We start from the raw sequence: 20,089 nt of genomic DNA, 5'->3' as shown, positions 1-20,089 counted from the left end.
AAGGAAAGTGGCTCCTCAGTTTAACATGGAGGTCTCCGTTCTTCCATTTCTGACACCTTGTATCAGGACAATTGCTTTGTGGCACTAATTTTACAGAAAACAAAACTGCCGGCCATAGCCCCTGCCTGTTTGCCAACATTCCACTTTTTGCATTGACTATCTGTTGAATCATTTGTTCATTCCACACAACCTAAGGAGGAGGTTGTAGTCGAGGGGGAGGAGGGAGCCCCCACACACTTCCTGCCAGGCTGTGGGGAGGTACTGTCACCTTACCTCGCTGTAGCCTTATGAAGGGCACTCTTGGCTTGGGGGCGCTGACCCTGCAGCATCACCAGAGTTGCAGGGCAAGGAAGGCATGGTAGCACAAAGCAAGACCAAGCAGGGGCTGCAAAAAGTCTGCTAATTTAGCTCTTGAAGACTCAATGGGCTTTTTCTAATCTGTTACTAAGGCTTAAAGGACAACACACACCCTGTTGTCTGGTTGGAAAAGCAGCTCAGGGCCCTTTAGCACAACTGAACGAAGAGCCTTGACAACCCCTTGGTCACACACACACACTGTTAGTTCTGTACCTGTGACAGGGCACCCAGGTGTGAATTCGCTCCTTGTTTCTCACTGTCTTTAGTGTCAATGTAGTTGAAGACAGAACATGAACCAAATCTCGTTTTTGTAACGTGAGCCTCTGAGTCTTTAAACCAGGATGCTCCTGAAGAACCTTTTACTAAAATGTCCCTATCAAACATGTCTATTTTTCTACAGTTATTGATAACACAGTTTAACAGTGTATTTTGTGTCAACTGTTAAAATCTGGAACTGAAGGAAGTTTATTAAGAGTGAATTTTCTGAGCAGCAAGTATTGAATGGTGTTTTTCATTAGGACAGTTCAACAAAGATGACCCCACGATTTCTACCCATTCTATTCCACAACATCCAGTCCTCATTCACTCAGTCACTTTGTTAGCAAATTAAGTGCTACGAAAATGAAAAAGCCTATTTTAATGCAACAATGTCCATAATGAATGAGGATTCTTCTCAACTTGACATTCTGGTCTGTTTGGTGGGCGTATTTGAGTCCCTTTTCCATAAAATCATGGTGGGATCCATTAGCCAAACAAGAACTTTGAACTAAAGGGTTATAGTTTCCCACAGGTGACCCCAATCTGGAGAAAAGAGCAGATTCAGCTGGAAGCATGACCTCCCCAGGGGCTGCAGAGACCCTCAGATTCTCACTTCCACCCTCTCCAACATGCTTTCCAACTGGAAGAACACCTATTTGTTTATAAGTCAACTTTATGTAACTAATAAAATTGCTTATATTTTTGGCTGTCCCCTGGGTGAACCATACTCTTTTGGATTAACACATTTGCAATCACTGTAATGTCAGGTCACTGGTTTTCCATTCCTTTAAAACATGGCATTCCAGCCTGGTTGGTCCAACATATAGCCACTCTGTATCCATGAGAAGGAACTCTCTCTTCCCCCACTGTCTTCTTCCCTCTGTCCCTCTCTTTTGCTGTTTCCTTAGGTTTCCAGTTCCAGATCCATTGATTCAGTCAGTATCTTACATTCCCTAACAGAAATCCAGCTACTGTCTCTAAAAATGTCAACTTATTTCTGAAGCACAATTTTCTCTTGCAGGTTTAACCAAACTAGGGCTCTGAAATGTCTATTTTTCATTGCACTCTAATTAAAAATTATTTATGACTTCATTTAAAAGTCTAAATTTTGAAGTCTCCAGAGCAACGTTCTTATGCTTTCCCTCTCTACATTTTCTTACTTTTTCCCCTTTGCTTTTTTATTTAGATTTAAGCCAGTATCTTTGGGATGTTCAGAAACTGTTTATCCAGGTGGGAGCTGGTGGACAGAGAAACAGACATAAAAATGCCATTAGAAAACTACTTGAACTCACCAGAAGAATGTGAAATCATTTGATTAGCTGAGTGATTCAAGATTTAAAAAACTAAAATAGTCATAGTCATTTCCAAGACAGCTTGCCAATAGTCTGACCAGTTTTCAGTCTTTCTTTCTTTGACTTGGATGATACTCGATGCGATTCAGAAGAATCAAAAATGTAGTTTAAAATTAATTGTCCTATGGATATGTGATAAACATTATCTTCTATGATTTACTTTCAATGGATGGCTATAAAGTTGAAAAACATAGGCAACATATACATAGTAGATGATTCATTGATATTGTATTACATTATAGTAAAATAATATTATCTTGTTTCTAGACTTTATGGCCAACCTGTATTTAAGAAAACGTTATCCTTTAATTTAAAATGAAGTAAAACATATCTCTTTCTAATATTTCTTCCCTTAATGTCTTGGAGAGCTTCTGATGCAGAGTGTCATCTAGAAGTCAAAACTCTGTCAGCCTACTCTGAGTCTCGACAAAGCACAGTATTAAAATAATAACAAAACAACATTATACCCTACATTGTGTGGTGTTTTGAAGCATTCAGAGCTTCTCATTGAATTATAATCCAGCATGAGAAACTGAGTATTATAATTTACATTTTATGGATGGAAAACTAGAATTTGGGCAAACTGAATAACTTCCCCAAGGTTACAAGGCTGATAAATCATAGATCCTGCTCTCAAATCCAGATGCTGAGGCTTAAGCCACAGGATCTTTTTACTATAAAAAGGGTCGGCAAACCAAATCTGCTCAAAGACTCTGGCCCACTGTGGGTTTTGCACCACTTGCAAGCTAAGAATGATTTTTACATTTTAATGGCTGAGGGGGAAAAAAACAAAAGAAGAAGATTTTGTGACATGTGAAAATTATATGCAATTCAAATTGCAGTGTCCATAAATAAAGTTTTGTTGGAACACAGCCACACCCATTCATTTATTGCTTATGACTGCTTTCACACTACGCTAGCAGAGTTGAGTAACTAAAACAGAGACCATATGGCCAGAAGACTAAAATATTTACTATCTGGCCCTTTATAGGATATGTTTGCTGACCCCTGTACTGTACTATTAAGTACTATTAGTACCTTTAAGTACTAATTATTGAGTATTGTACTGTACCGTTAAGAGATTCCTTGGCAAATTAGAATAATGATGTTCTTTTCCAGTATAAATCTATTGCAGTCACTCATAGGTCTGTTCAGGGAAAAAATAACACATTTTTTGGTAAGAGGGACAACTGCTTCACAAGACTTTGAGAGCCCAGTCATATAGTCGGGTCTTAAAAAAAGACTCCTTCCTTTTCATAACCATCCCCCTGGAGTGGTAAATAAAGCAAACAGCCAGCCAGGATTCAGTAGTCAACTCAGAAAGTGATACAGTAAAACTACTCATTCGTGAACAATAAAGAAATGGGAATTCCCAGACCAGCAACTGAGCCATTGCTCTCCTGGTACCCATAGGTGTTTAAACATGTGGATAGTTGGGTCAGGAGTCTCTGCTCAGTGGGGTGAACTAAATTGCAGCGGTGCCACTCATCTAACCAGGTCCGCCTCCCCCACATGGCTTCTCTCTTATACTCTGTTGCAGGAGAACTAAATAGACTGCTAAGCTGTCTCTCTCTGTTTTCCTGCTAGTTTTCTCTAGCCTACAGTTGATCAACGTGATAGGACGAACTTTGAACTACTGCTCTTGTTTAACTACACTGGTTCTGACTCCCTGTAGCCACTCAACTAAAAGTTTAACAGGCTTCAACTTTAAAGAACTATATTTATTTAAAGAACTAAATGCTTCTCTTGGAAAACCAACAGGTTCTTTGAAAAGAGCTCAGGGAGAAACAGAAGAGGAGTAAAGGGTTGTTGAGTTGTTTGCTGCTTTCTGAGTCCAAAGCACAATGTGAAGATTGGTAATTACAGAAATATTGCATGGAAGAAGTCCAGACCATGGGGTTTGGAGACGAGTCAGTATCAAATGACATTCTTTAGTATTACTAAGCTGAACTCACTTGTGTTCTAAGGAAGCATTTCCAAAACCAGACATAGGTCGGCCAAGCGAGGTTTTTTATCTCTTTAGTTCTATTGAAAAATATATCAAGTTTTCTTATGAGTGCTTTCCTGGAAATTAAGTGGGAAAGAAAAAATTTTGTAACAAATCATTGTGATGTTGTATTGCCAACAGAGAAATGATGGAAACTGAGATGGGTTTGGTCCTGTGTCTGAAACTAAGTAGTAATGGTATCTGCAGTATAGATCATGCAAAAAGCTTGCAACACTTCAACTGCATGGAACAGCATAATAACTAAGGGGGAGAAAAAAAATTTTCATAGTTCAACGCCATAAAACTTAAATAAATGTAAAAGGAGTCAAACTTTTACTTGGCCTCTTTGCCTTGGTAAAAGAAAGCTTCATGCATCCACCTAATTCAAATAGGAGAGTCATGGGGAAAGGAAGGCAAAATACTTTAAGGCATGCAAGATTAACTCATTGAGGTGGTCAACATGATTAAGTGATGGAAATTTATCACTAATGAAAATGGTATTTATAGTTATTTTTAGACACTACCCCCTAGATGTGAATCCTAATGTGCTCTGTGGTCGGCCAGAGAATTGTGACTACATAGGGAACAGATCTTGATATCAGAGAATGAAATGTTCCTACTGTCAAAGTGGAATTGACCATTTCAAGATTAAGACTCTGCACCCATTGTATTAACACTGATCATAAATACTGTGATATCAACCAGCCAATCTTTATAAGAATATGAAGGGCTGTTTTTCTCAGGCAATGTAAATATCTGCTACCAACAGGCACTAGTGAAATAAACACGTAAATTCATCATCATTTCTAAAATTCTGATAGAAATCGTAAAATATCCATCCAAAAGAGCAAGATATCCCAGGAGCCTAAGATCAGACCTCTTTAGCTACTAAAACTCCAGTCTAAGCTGAATGCCTTATGGAGTAGATCAGTGTTGGATCTATCACCACTAAACACAACTAGCAGAACTGGATCAGCTGGAGTGCGGAGAGCTGGGTTTCCAATAGCTGTGCATGACGGGAACCTCTGGGTCCTCAGCCAGCATTCTTAGAGATGGAGAAGGAGCACTGTTCTCAGATCCAGCCACAGCAGGTGCCAGTCTGGCATCATCTCTCAGCATTGCTGCCTGTGGGAGTGAGCATGAGCAACACCCTCGCTTGGCTCAGCCTTCAGTAGTCCAGAAGGCTCGGCCATGCCCACCACTCTGGGTGAGCCTCTCCCTCTAGGTCTAGCTCCTGCCCATCTAGACAATGACCCCCCAGAAATGTCTGCTGGAACCCTGTGTCTTTCAAGCTTATCTTAATCAGCACTCTTGACCCCACAGAGCACCCACCTGGGTCAGGGACGATGAGTCTCCCTAAAAGAACTGAAGTAAGACCTCTTGAATCCCCTATGCACAGGGGTGACCCTCCCATACATAAGTCAAAATCAAACCATGCTAACACATAAATGGAGTAAGTGTAAGGAAGTCCAAAAAAAGCTCTCATTTCCCCATGGTGATTACCTCATTCTTTTTTTTCTTTTACATATCTAATTCTTCAACCTCTAGAAATTCTCACTTTTTGGTATCATGATGCATGAGCACAAACTCGGTTGGCTCATCGGACAATCCCAGCCATCTCTCTAGATAACCTCTGTTCTCTCTTTTTAAGTAGGGATCTGTTCAACCACACACACATACATATACAACCAACGTGAATGCCGCCCTGGACAGGAAATTTCACATACCCTCTCTTTCCTCTTACAGAGCCACCAAATGAGGACAACAATATCAAGAGTCTCCTCTGGACCCCAACACTGGGAGACACAGCTCATGCTGTCCCCAGGTGCCCACACAGCTTTAATGTTACTGCAGGTTATCATCCAAGTATTCTACCCAGCTCTTCTTTCTGAATTTCACCCCTCAGCTCACCACCAAAAGTTATCTTCCATGGCACCTTCCTCTGGGTGTTCATTCCACTCTTGAGTGGCAGCCAAGAACCTATTATTGACTAGTTCTATCTCTTACCACTTAATTGTCCACCCCAGTTTTAACTGAGCATGTTATATGTTCACAGTTTGATCACCTGAGACCAAAAATGTAGAATATTTGTTCCTGCCCCTTAGACACCTTGAGAGTCCATGAGTGATGGCTGGGCATTATGACATCAGCCCATGACAAAGCAGAGCGTAAAGTGAGGTCTTGTGCCTAAGGAACAGCTGGACTTTTCCAGGGGAATCTTCTTGTACTTTGCAAGTATAAGATTAGGCTAGCCAGCTTGCCAAAGATGGTCCTGCATGTCTTTACTCAGCCCAGTGGTTCCACATCTAAAACAAGAGCTACACAGGGACAACGGTGACCTCGCACATGTGTACAGGATTCTGAAATGATGACACAAATATCTGCCTGTATTGGCAAAGTAGTCTTTCCTCCCCCACTGTCTGTACAAACTGTGCTCTGGGAAAAAAATACTAGCATCCACGTGGTGCCTGGTTACCCAGGACATGCATGGCTGCTGCCATGGCAACCTGCAGCCTATCAGCATGGACCTCTCCATGGAGTCTCTGAGGAGAACTGGCAGAGGCCCCAGGAGGCTGAGGCTCCTGAGGGCTGCTCCACCTGCAGACAGGCTTGGGGGAAACCAAAGAGATATGGGGCAGTGCCTAGGCAAATAGGTACTCTTTCAGCACACCAGGTATAGGATATTCCTATCCCTTCCTCCTAGGATGGCATGAACTTAGGTGGCCAAGTTACTCCTAAAAAAGCTGCTCTTTAAGCCATCATCCCAGACCACTCACACGCCCACACCAAAATCACATTTGCCTTAAAAAAAAAAAAGATTCCAAAACTAAATTCACATTATCTGCTGTAATGAATGTCCAAGAGCTGCCATTTTATTAATCATTAAATAAACTCTGCCTAAAAAATTAAGATTGGTCCAAACAACTAGTTAAATCACGTTTCAATAATAAGCCCAAGTACAGACAAAAGTGATTTTAAAAATTTACTTACGGATTGTCTTAGAAAATTTTATTTCAAATCAGAGCTGTTCATTTTTGCCCCCAAGATGCAAAGTCCCCAGAATACTATTTCTCCTTGAACTTGCCATCTTCCATCTGGCTTTGAACCTCAGCATAGATGCCTCTACGTTGGCATAAAAGGTGAAGTGGAAATTAGCACTGAAGCTTTCAGAGTTAAATTCAGTCTGGCCCCATGAATCTTGCAGGAATAAACTTTGGTAACCAGGAACAACTCTGCAGCAATCCCACTGGACACTAGTCTTAGGGAAATTTTGGACATGGTGGGGCTCAAGATGAGGACATTAGTGTTCATATCTCTGAGTCATGCCCACACTATGCAAGTCAGGCCAGATCAAATCCCAGAGTCTGCAGCTTACCTGGTCAGCTGGCCATGTCCAGATAGGGCACTAGAGAATACATGAGAACTTTCCACAACATGAACAACCACACTGGAAGACTTTACTTCAGTCTTATTTTCTAATTCTGTTACAACAGGCATCAACAAGACATGTGGCCTGATACCGCATGGTTCCTCTCTATTTGTGTCTTTATATAGTTTTTTTCCTTTTCTAAAAGAAAGAAGACTCTTCTGAACATTATGCAATGCAGTGATAGCGTTTCCACTCCTTCATAACTAACAAATGTAGCAACCCCCTCCCCACATACACACATGCACATATACACATGCATACACATACATGCACACATAAACACACACACACACACACACACTTATCCTTCCTAATCAGGTACGAGCTGGTCCACATAAGCGAATTTCCAGAAAACCAAAGCCTGAAGAATAACCATCACTTTCCCCCCACCATCATTGTGGTGTTCTTTCTAAAATGTACCATATGCTTCCTGAACCCACAGGTAACAGGTCATAAAGTAGCCCTTCTTTTCATCGTTTTGTAGGAAACCTGGATTCAGTCTGAGGAGACCGGAATTCTGGCCTTGGTTCCATCTCCAGACGAGCTGTGTGGTCTTCGCTAAATCATTGAACTGCTCTGGAACAGTTTTCTTGTCTCTCTCTTTTTTTTAATTGCTAAACTTTATTTTTTAGAGCACTTTTAGGTTCACAGCAAAATTGAATGGAAAGTACAGAGAGTTCTTATATACCCCCTATCCCCACAAATGCACAACCTCCTCCATTATCAGCATCCTCCACCAGAGTGGTACATTTGTTACAATCTACGAATCTACATTGACTCATCCTTATCACCCAAAGTTTGTTGTTTACATTAGAGTTCACCCTTGGTGTTGTACATTCTATGGGTTTTCACAAACGTATAAAGACATGTATCCACCATTACAATATCATACAGAGAAGTTTCACTGCCCTAAAAATCCTCTGTGCTCTGCCTATTCATCTCTCCCTCCCCCCAATCCTTGGCAATCACTGATCTTTTTACTGTCTCCATAGTTTTGCCTTTTCCAGAATGCCATATAGCTGGAATCATACAGTATGTAGCCTTTTCAGATTGGCTTCTTTCACTTAGTAATATACATTTAAGGTTTCTCCATGTCTTTTCATGGTTTGATAGCTCATTTCTTTTTAGTGCTGAATAGTACTCCATTGTCTGGATGTACCACAGTTTATTTATCCATTCACCTACTGAAGAGCGTCTCGGTTGCTTCCAAGTTTTGACAATTATGAATAAAGCTGCTGTAAATATTTGTGTGCAGGTTTTGTGTGGACATAAAGTTTTCCACTCATTTGGGTAAACACCAAGGAGCATGATTCCTGGATCATATGATAAAACTACGTTTGGTTTTGTAAGAAACTACTAAACTGTCTTCCAAAGTGGCTGCACCATTTTGCATTCCCACCAACAATGAATGAGAGTTCCTGTTGCTCCACATCCTCACCAGCATTTGGTGCTGTCAGTATTTTGGATTTCGGCTATTCTAATAGGTGCACACTGATATCTCATTATTGTTTTCATTTGCATTTCCCTGATGACATATGATGTGGAGCATCTTTTCATATGCTTATTTGCCTTCTGTATATCTTCTTTGGGAGATGTCTTTTCAGGTCTTTGCCCATTTTTTCTTATTGTTGAGTTTTAAGAGTTCTTTGTCTATTTTAGACAACGGTCCTTTATCAGGTCTGTCTTTTGCAAATATTTTCTTCCCATCTGTGGTTTGTCTTCTCATTCTGTTGACAGTGTCTTTCGAAGAGCAGAAATTTTTAATTTCAATGAAGACCAGCTTATCAATTCTTTCCTTCATGGATCATGCCTTTGGTGTTGTATTTTAAAAGTCATTGCCATACCCAAGGTCATCTCGGTTTTCCTGAAGGTTATCTTCTAGGAGTTTCGTAGTTTTGCATTTTACATCTAAATCTATGATTCATTTTGAGTTAACTTTTGTGAAGGGTGCAAGATCCATGTCTAGATTCATTTTTTTGTATGTGAATATACTGTTTTTCCAGCACCACTTGTTGAAAAGACTGTCTTTGCTCCATTGTATTGCCTTTGCTCCTCTGTCAAAGATCAGTTGACTATATTTATAGATGTCTGTTTCTGGACTTTCTGATCTGTTCCATTGACCTATTTGTCTATTCTTTCACCAATACCACACTTTCTTGATAACTGTAGCTTTATAGTAAGCCTTGAGGTTGGGTAGTGTCAGTCCTCCAACTTTGTTCTTCTCCATCAATAATGAGTTGGCTATTCTGGGTCTTTTGCTTCTCCATACAAACTTTAGAATCCACTTGTCAATATATACAAAATAACTTGCTGGGATTTTGATTGGAATTGCATTTAATCTATAGATCACTTTGGGAAGAACTGACATCTTGACAATATTGAGTCTTCCTATCCGTGAACATGGACTATCTCTCCATTTCTTTAGTTCTTCTTTGATATCTTTCATCAGAGTTTTGTAATTTTCCTCAGATAAATCTTGTACGTATTTTGTTAGATTTATACTTAAGTATTTAATTTTGGGGGGTGCTAATGTAAACGATATTGTAAATGGTATTGCGTTTTTAATTTCATATTCCACTTGTTCATTGCTAGCTTTTTGCATATTAATCTTGTATCCTGCAACCTTGCTATAACGGCTTATTAGTTCCAGGAGGGTTTTTGGTTGATTCTTTGTATTTTATACATAGATAATCATCATCTGCAAACAAAGACAATTTTATTTCTTCCTTCCCAATCCCTGTAAGCACTGTTTTCACTGCATCTCACAAATTTTGATAATTGCATTTTCATTTTCATTTAGTTCAGAATATTTTTCTTAATTCTCAAGATTTCTTCTTTGATCTATGTGTTATTCAGAAGTGTGCTGTCAAATCTCCAAGTATTTTAAGATTTTCCATCTATCTTCCTCTTATTGATTTCTGGTTTAATTCCATTGTGGTCTACAGCAGACATTGTATGATTTCTAGTCTTTCAAGTTTGCTAAGGTGTGTTTTATGGCCCAGAATGTGGTTTATCTTGGTGAATGTTCCGTGTGAACGTAAGAAAAATGTGTCTGCTATTAGTTTCCTCATCTTTTTCAGCAAGTATTTGAATCCCACAGTCTCTGCTTCTATGTTCTAATATCAGTTCCAGTCTATACCACCATCAGTTCTAGTCTACACCACTCCTACACTAAATGGCCCAAGATCGTTTAGCTTTAAGTCTCAGATGTATTAAATAGTTTCACTGATTCCTTTGCTGGCAGCAGTGAAATTTCACTACCAGCCATAGACTTGCCTTCAGCACCCCCTCACCAACCACATCCTTCTCTTCTCTCCTCTACCACCACTAAACCCCATAGCAAATAGACGAGTTGTGAGTAAAGTGCCTTCTAGACAAACAAAGTGTTACTGAACAAGCACTATAGTCTCCTCTACAGTAGAAAAAGCCCCCAGGAAGGTTAGTATCTTTGATAGAAAATAAATTTGTGGTTACATCTTGCCAACTCATCCATGAACAGCTCAATCAGCTCTAGCAGGTTATTGCAACTTGCTTTTAACCTGAATCATGCTCTACTTTCCCTGAAGTATACATCTAGGACCACAGCCAAAAGGAAAAAAAAAATTAATACTAAACCAAGCAGAACATAATTAGGGATGCAAAAAATTTAAACCATAATAACATTCTAATTCAACTGCTTTATTTCAGCCATATCACTCTTTTCCACTATTAATTGAAAGAAAATTCATTGTATTTGCCTTTTCTAAGAAAACAGCACAATACTAAGGCCCAAAATATCTACTATGACCCAATAAAATACAAGGTTGTTCTGTGAGCCATTTCCTAAATTAAAGAGAAAATTATGCTGGAAAGTTCACTAGTTCAAAAGTCTATAGCAGTGCCTAAACTTCAATAGTCTTTTAAACCCTGACTCTATTAAATTGATAAATCTTAATCTGGTTTGAGAGTTGCATGTGTGTAGACATTCATGTTTCTATTGACCTGGAAGTTCTCATTCTTACCATCACACAGAACTGTCAGGAACTATTTAGGCAAAACAAAGCCCAACCACTGTCAGGACCAAGTCATCAGGCTGGGGTGTCGTTGGGGTACATGTTGGTGTTCCAGTTCCAGTATCCATTTCTAGAAAACACGAGTCTTCCAAAAAGAGACACGGCACAGACAGAATTGATCTTTAACATTGTTCCCAGAAATTCTCTTAAGAACTTGAGTTCTTGATAAATTGCTCACATCCAACAGAGAAATAAAATTTTTCGTTTCCAAAGCTCATGAAGTTCACCAATATGGGGAGCGGGCATGCACTTGCATTTCCGTTCTCAGGGATCTAAGCTGCCAGCCAAAACTAGACCAGGACAGAACTCCACTCAAAATATTCTGAAAGCTGGCTGATGCCATATATTTTATTGTTCTAAATCTACATTGGCTTGATTAAGCATTGGCCCATGAACACTTGTAGTAGAGTGGGCCATGTCCTAAGCAAGTTACTCTGAAGACTCTAATAAATAGTGACATCTTCTTCTGCCCTCAACAAGCCTACAACGTCATGGCTACCAGCTCTTACCACGTAACAACACTGTGCTGTGTGCATCGAACCACACAAAAGCCCTCTGAGCAAATACTGACTCCCACTTTACAAATGAAGAAACCGGGGCATAAAGAGGGAAATTAACTTACTCTAGTTTTAGGAATAAGATGGCCTAACAGAGAGCATACAACTGTTTTGAAATTTAAAGACAGCAGATCAACTTCCATGTGAGCAATCAGGAGTGGTTTCCCAGGGAAGGAAGGGACGTGTGTGCCGACACTCCTTGAGACTGGGTGGGATCTGGAAGATAGAGATTCAGGAGGGAGGGCCTTCTTTTCAGTGTGAGGAGCCAGCACGCGAGAGGATCCCAAGACAGACATGCACAAAGCAGGATTCGGGGGTGGTGCCTGAGCCAGCCTAGATGGGGTGGGACGGCTTACAGTGGCATTTGATAAAATATGCATTTTCAAAACTGGTGCTAAATTGTAGAAGACTTGAGATTCCAGGCTAAGGAATATGGACTAAGGAAGGAATAGCATGGCAGCATTTATTGATAAATCCACCATAGCACGTAAAAGGCTCTTAAGTCTTAGGATTGAATTTAAAAAAAAAAAAAGAATAACTTTCACTGGAAAAAAGCAAAATGTCCTCTACAAAACTGTCAAGCACTTTGAAATGGTTCAGTGAATCTGTGAAAAACAGAATAAAGCATTGGTGGAATTTCAATAGAACTTAGTGAAATTTCAATAGCATTTAATAGTAAACTACATGTCCAGCAAAATCAGAAAACAAAGGTTACTGCACGAGAGATTTATAGATATTCAACAATACAATACACAAAATAAAGTTTTATCTGAGCAAAACCAATGATGTTTTAGAGACGAACAGAAAGAAAATTAGGAAATGCACCTTTCAAAAACTCCTACCAAGGCTTCTGACTTTTCCTCATGATAAGGAACTAAGATTTGCCTCTGAAGTTGGTGTAGCCAACCTTCCCACCGTGCTTTTTGAGAAGGAAAGCCAGGCAGGACTCAAGTACTGGTTTGGCTCCTGAACCACCTTTTGGTCCTTTTGTAACTCCCTTTCCTCAACTCCAAGTATGTCTGTGCACGGACACTGAGAAGGAAGCATGCTAAATGAGAAAGCACAAATTATGTATTGAGAAATCACTACAATGCCAAATTTTTTTTAGAATAAAAAAATATATCCTTAAGAACTTGCTGTGTTAGGGAAAATGTTTACATATTGAAGTGTTCCTCTTTTTTTTGATTGGAACAATAAAAAGAAAAATTTGATACGGCCTTGGTTTCTTCTTTATGTGTGTGTGTGAACAGAAGTCAGCCTTTTCTACAGGTGGGAACATGAATTGTTTTTGAAGTGCTGTATCCTGTCACAGGACCGCTCAGGATGGCGGACCTCCCACCACACAATCCAAGGATAGTATGATGGGTTTGGAATGATCTCCTTCCCCTCTCCCTCCCCCTCTCCCTCCCTTTCTCTCTCCCTCTCTTCCCCTCTCCCCATGCTTTGCCTATGGCCAGATCCCAGCAATGGGTCAGCTCAGCTCCTTCCCACACCTGCCCACCCAGATGAGCCCCATCTGATACCCATTTGCAGTTTGCACCTCATGGAACTTTAAAAAAAGAAAGGGACTCAGGGATTTGCACAGTAATTCATCACACCACTTGCCACAATGCTAAGTGCCTTAACCAGAGGAGTTTAACAATACATGATAAAGTTTAATGTTGAACTAAAGAAACATTCCTAAGAGCGTTTTTCATGTTCTCAGTTTTCCGTTTCGCGTGGGGTCAGCTTTGCCTGACTACAGGACCTCAGCTCTGACTCCTCACCCCTGGAGAAACCCAATGGCTTGGCCAGCCAGCCCTCTCTAGGGAAGGATGAAGGAAGCCTCTGAGTTCAACCCAGTTTTCAGATGACATGCTGGTCACCTCACACTAACACGACTAAAAGAAATCGTGTAAAAATATACCTAGATGGCCTTCTTTCCCAGAGGCTGCCGGATAGTGAGACAAAACCCTCAGGACACCATCACTATTTCATCCCACTTTTCCTAATGCGAGCCCCCCTGCTGTGTCTTATAGCGTTACTAACCTGTCATCTACATGCTCCTACCCCTTGTGCTTCTGTCCCACTTAGCACTCACCATGCCCAACCGGAACCCACCACCCATGCCTTCAGGTGTCCCAGAGAAAAGCCTCCATCTCCGCTTCTTGCTGACTCCCCTGGAACCACTCTCCACATTACCCCAGAGGGATCATCTAAAGCCACATCCTGGTCAAAGCCATACCTGGAGCCCCCTCATCTACTTTTCAAACTAAGCTGCAGAAATTTGACTCTGAAGGAACTCTCAAGCAGAAGCTCAATATTTAAATCAGACAAAAGTGGAGTTGCCCTGTGGCAGTAGGGGTGGAGGCTCAGAGCCCTGCCCCTCGAACCCAAGTGCCCTGTGGTCCCGTCCTTGGAGCACAGATTAATAATCACTGCAGCGCAGCATTAAGTCCAAACTCCTCAGCTAGGCCGATAGCAATTGGCAGGTTTTGGGCCCCGAGTCCCTCGCCAACTAACATTCCAGCCCACTAGCCCTCCTTATCAAATGCCTACATTCCCCTGACTGGGCACGCCCTCTTAGGCTGCCTAGACTTTGAAAACATTATTCTTTCTTCCTGGAATGTGAATCTAGAGCCACCTGGGGAGCTCAGACATCCTTCCCTCACTCCCCGTGACCCCAGCAGGCTTCCGAACCTAGGTCTTCAGAGCTCATCAGCTAGCACTGCACTATGTACTAATTTTTCTTGTCTGTCTTCCCCAGTAGACAACAAACTCCTTACAGCCAAAGACTATCTCACTCATCTTTGTCCTCAGCACCCTCCATAACGCTTGGCACTTAGTTGGTGCTCAATGCTTATTTGTTGGGTGGATGGATGGATGGATGGGTGAGTGGATGGATGGGTAGATAGGTGGGCAGGTAGATGGGTGGTCAGGTGGGTGGATGGATGGATGGAATAGAAAAAGTAGGACATTCATAGTTTGCCATTCAGGTGACTACAGCAGCCACAGAAACTGCTATTATTGCTTTCATAGTGGCATTATATCTTGAAAATCTCATTCTCTGCCAGCTAGGAATGATCTGGTGCTTCCTTCCACCTATGATAGAACCGTTTATTCTACCAAATCACATCATCTGACGTTTAGACAAAACATGCTGCACTGCTCACATCCTGGAACACCCTTATGGGTGATATCTGTGAAATTCCTAGTTTACATTTTTTAAAGAAGTCTTCTTGTCTGATCATTGCTCATTCCTGTGACTCAGATATTTACAACCAGTAGGGTACAATTCAGCCACCTGAGGTCAGTAACCCAAGCAATTGTTATCCCACAGAAAGGCAAATGCGTCCACATTCCTGACTTGGATAGGTCCCATCAGGAGGAATGGACATTGTATCCAATGGGACTTGGAAGAGCACAGTAGAGGGGGGACCCTGAATAGCCAGCCTCTCCCACTGCTATTGCTTTCCTGAATGTCACTTTAGGCTTTCTTTAGCCAGCACAGTGCACGCTTCCTCTTGCAAGTTTTGCTCATATAATATGATCTTGCTTCTCTTATAAAGAAATACATTATTTTGAGTCTTCTCAACAATTGCTTGGGTTACAGTATTCCTAAAACACAACTTGATGCTTCTTTTTCTCAAAATCCTGAAGTCACCTCCAGAAGGAAGACTTAGGGGCTAACTAAGGATGCTCTGCCTTCCTGCACTCCAGCATCAAGGAATCCCGAAGAAAATGAGAAGACCAGCTCCTCAAACCCTTGCTTGTCATTACCAGAGCTGGGTAAACTGACAACAGAGCAGCTTTGCTGAAGGCCACAGTCGATACACTGTAGGTCTCATTCCAACTCCCTTCCCACCAGGCCAGTCTCAAAAAACATTGTTTTTCCACTTTTATAGACTCTAGGCAAGCAGATGACTCCTTTCCTTTGTGGACTCTGGTTGTATCATGGCACAACAATGACAACAACCAGTCATTATCACATTTACATAGAGGTGCAGGGTCTTCCATGTATATTATGTTATTTAATCCTTACAGCCCTGCAAAATCAGTAATATTAGTCCTGTTTTCTAAATGAGAAAATGGAGGCTCAGAGATTATAATACTTAGTCCAAAATTACATTGAAAACTACAATTATATTCACGCAATTATAATATTGAGTTGAAAGTTATACTGCCAGTTACATATTAAACACTCTGAGATGATCCAGCGTATACGTCCATTTGTGTTGAGAGGAAGAAATTGAAACCAGAACCAACCATCATAACCTATGTGGTGACAAGGTCATTAGGCTCGAGCCAGAAGGGGGCAGTGGAACATGAGCCAAGAAGTCAAGGCCAGCAGGGGCTCAACGCTGGCGAATGATGGAGGAAACTAGCTGATGGGGTGTCAGTGGCCTCCTCAGCAGGGTCACTCCACTAATACTAGGCGTGGCTGGGTCTCTCTTCAAGCTGGCCATCAAGTGGGGCATCCCAGCAACACAGCATCAGCTGGCAGAGATGGTGCAGGCAGACCAGGACATGAGCAGGTCTGAAGACACTAGTAAGGTGCATAAGCCAGGGACCCAAACTCCCAGCATGCCTCCTCACACTCCACTACCACCCCATGTCTGGGCCGTGACTCCACTCTGGGATTTCTTGGGACCAGCCACTGCACTACGAGTCCCTAAGAGCTCCGGTTGTGTCTGTTCGGCTCCTCCTATCTTAGCGCTCCTAATAGGTATGTGCTCAGTAGACATTTGCTAAGTGGTGAAATGAACGTTGAGACCGTGGGCATGTGGATCGTGTGTGTTTATTGTCCCAGCTGCCCTGCTCCCACCCAGAAGCGGTGAGATGGGAGCCTCATCCAGGCTTGCACAGGGATCGTACACCCTTGCTGGGTCCCACTAGACGCCTCTCTTCACCTTCACCTGGAAGAGTAGCTGAAATGTTTATCTACCTGTTTACTAGGCAACTTTTCTTACAACCTCCTCCTCAACCCGGCTGCAGGACCAGCCTTGTCTTGACAAACTGTCCCAGTCATGTGTTGTGTTACTTGAAGCCACCCCAAACAAAAACGCTTCTGTTTGAAGCTATGGTTACTTACCATCTATTTCTCTCGTGATTTTGTGGGTCGGGAATTTGGGGAGGGCGTGCTGGGATGGTGTGTGTCAGATCAGTGAGCCATCAGCTGGGAGTCTTGGACTCCTTGGTTCTCTCTGTCTCCATGCGGCAGCTTATGGCCCCGGGTATCCACAAGACTTCGGCTTTTCACAGCACAGATGCCTCCGGGTATCCCACTTCTTACAGGACAGTGCTTCCAAGAGACAAGAAGCCTCCGCTGCTCAGTGAAGGGTAGCACCAGGAACTGAGCGATTTGTCACCACATTCTGTTTGCCCAAGCAGTCACAGTCCCCATATGTATGCCAGATTCAAGGGGGCAGAGACTCCACTCCACCATGGGGCAGGGCAAGTTCACTACACCATGGCGGTCACCTTAGAAAAATCCAACCTGCCACATGGAAGCACATTGTGATTTTCTTCCACTCAGACTGATGCTGGGCTTAGAAAGGCGTGGTGAAAGGTTTAACTCTCTGCCCAGACTGGACATTGTCACCAGCCCCTTCTACACCTCTCTGGGCAACACCCACCGAGGACCTCCTCCACTCCCTCCCCCAAAGTTCATACATCCCTCCTCCGACAAAAAATAGCAACAAGAAAAACAGAACCTCATCATATTAATAACATTCCAATTAGAGCATTATAGCGGCTCCCTGTTGACAACACAACAGTCAAGACCTCTATTCATGCCATTCCGGAGTTTTTACCTGTGCTGAACCACAAAGAGCTGCCCTATGAAACGATCCTTACTCATACGAGACGAGCAACTGACTAATGGGCCTTAACAAGCCCTGAATGGGAGAAGCCTGAGATGAGAAATGCACTTAGACAGCTGCTCAGATGGCCTTGGGACGCAGCTTGACCAAGGTAATTGATGTCAAATGGAATCCAAACAAACAGTCTCCAGGGCCTTGCCCACTTTTGAAATGCTAAAGGGAGGCTGCCAGGGCCAAAGACCCAGGAGAAACAAATTAGGTGGAACCTCCTCCCACCCCCAACCATACTGCCACCAATACCCTGAGCTACGCCTCCATCCCCAGGGGCCAGGCCAAAAGGGACACTCATTCACCTGCAATGAACATTTCTGCACACAAAGAGATAAGTCTGTGGGTGACAAATTCTGCCTTTAAGCATTGATGTTCTGCACAAGCCCACAAGGGCATATGAACTAAACACCACGAGTTCCTGAAAAGAAGGGAGGCTTGGCCATAATTGCTTGCCAGATCCTGGTCCCTAAGGGCTGCCAAGACCTGGAAGTCTGTTACACATGCCCAAAGCAGGCAGAATGAAATCCTTACAAAGCCCAAGAGGGTGCAGAAACTGATAACAGAGCTGAGAGGGGACAGAACAGAAAGATGGTGGTTTGAGCATTTTTGCAACCCCCACCAATTACTTGGTTTATATATTGTGGTTATCTCTATGATCTTTTCAAATTAAAAATATTTTATTTTGGGCCAGCCTAGTGGCACAGCAGTTAAGTGCACGCACTCTGCTTCAGTGGCCCGGGGTTCACAGGTTCGGATCCCGGGCACGCACCGACGCACCGCTTGTCTAGCCATGCTGTGGTGGCGTCCCATATAAAGTAGAGGAAGATGGGCACAGATGTTAGTCCAGGGCCAGTCTTCCTCAGCAAAAAAGAGGAGGATTGGCATCAGATGTTAGCTCAGGGCTGATCTTCCTCATAAAAAATATATATTTTGTGTGTGTTTTTAAAATTTTTAACATTAAAAAAAAAAATGTTCTTACCTTTTCAGGAACCACAGCATTGAGACCATGGCTTTGGTTTAATTGTAGGCTATTTGAGATGAGAGAAAAAAGGAAGATTTCAAAAGATAAGTCTGCAAAAAGAATCAAGGAAATGCCAGAGGAGAGCAAGAAAGAACCACAGAGCTCCCTTGGGTGCTGGAGGAAGGAAAAAGAGGAACACTCTCCAGGCCCGTCAATGTCAGAGGGCCAGTCTCAGGGCCCGGAGGAAGGAGCTTCCAGGCTGCTGTGGCATGAATGTCTTGCTACCCAATGCTGACCCCAACATTAACACCCGTAGTAGGTTGAATAGTATGCCCCAGAAATTAACGTCCACACAGAAACTCAGAATGTGACCTTTTGGAAACAAGAGTCTTTGAAGATTAGCTAAGGATTGAAATGAGATCATAGAGTGGGCCCTAAATCCAACGACTAATGTCCTGATAAAAAGAGGAAAAGACACACGGAGAGAAGAAGGCCAAGTGAAGACAGAGGCAGAGACTGGAGTGATGCAGCCACAGAACAACAAATGCCTGGGGCCACCAGAAGCTGGAAGAGGCAGAAGGATCCTCCCCTGGAGCCCTCAGAGGGCACATGGGTCTGTCAACACCCTGATCTTGGACTTCTGTCCTCCAGAACCATGAGATAATATATGTCTGCGGTTTTAAGCCACCCAGGCTGTGGTAATTTGTTACAGCAGCCCTAGGAACTGAATACAAAGCCCAAACCCTCACATGTCAAATCAGTAAAGAAAGGAGATCTGGAAATAGAACCACACACACAAAGAATGACAGCGAAGATGGGGTTAGCCACACCACCGGGTCCGGAACCTACCATGTTTTCCCTGATCTCGGGAGGTGCAAGGTTCATAATTCTCCAATCGGAATAGAAGCAATTGGATCTGTGCCTGGGCTCCACCCAGAAGACACCGCTGTAGCGCCCTGAGTTGGCAGGAAGACAGCAGGACAATAAGAGTTCACCTTTGTAGTTTTCCATACAACAGGCACCGTTCCTGGTGTTTCACAGGGAATGAACGAGGGAGCATTTCTCTTTTCTGTCCCACATCCACAGAGGAGGCAGGAGCTATTATGACCCCACTGTACGGCAAGGCAATGGAAGCTCCAAGGGATGAAGTGACATGCCCACTTAGAGGTCAGTTAGAGGCCATGCCAGGGTCAAGCCCAAGCTGCTGGCCTCCAGGGGGGTCTTCTCATACTGTCCAGGCTACTGTCCCCAGATCACAGGGCATTTCAAAGGAAGAGGGACTG

The sequence above is a fragment of the Diceros bicornis genome, chromosome 27 (genome assembly GCF_020826845.1).
Source record: "Diceros bicornis minor isolate mBicDic1 chromosome 27, mDicBic1.mat.cur, whole genome shotgun sequence".
Taxonomy (NCBI): Eukaryota; Metazoa; Chordata; class Mammalia; order Perissodactyla; family Rhinocerotidae; genus Diceros; species Diceros bicornis.
Note: the sequence above shows the minus strand (reverse complement) of the source record.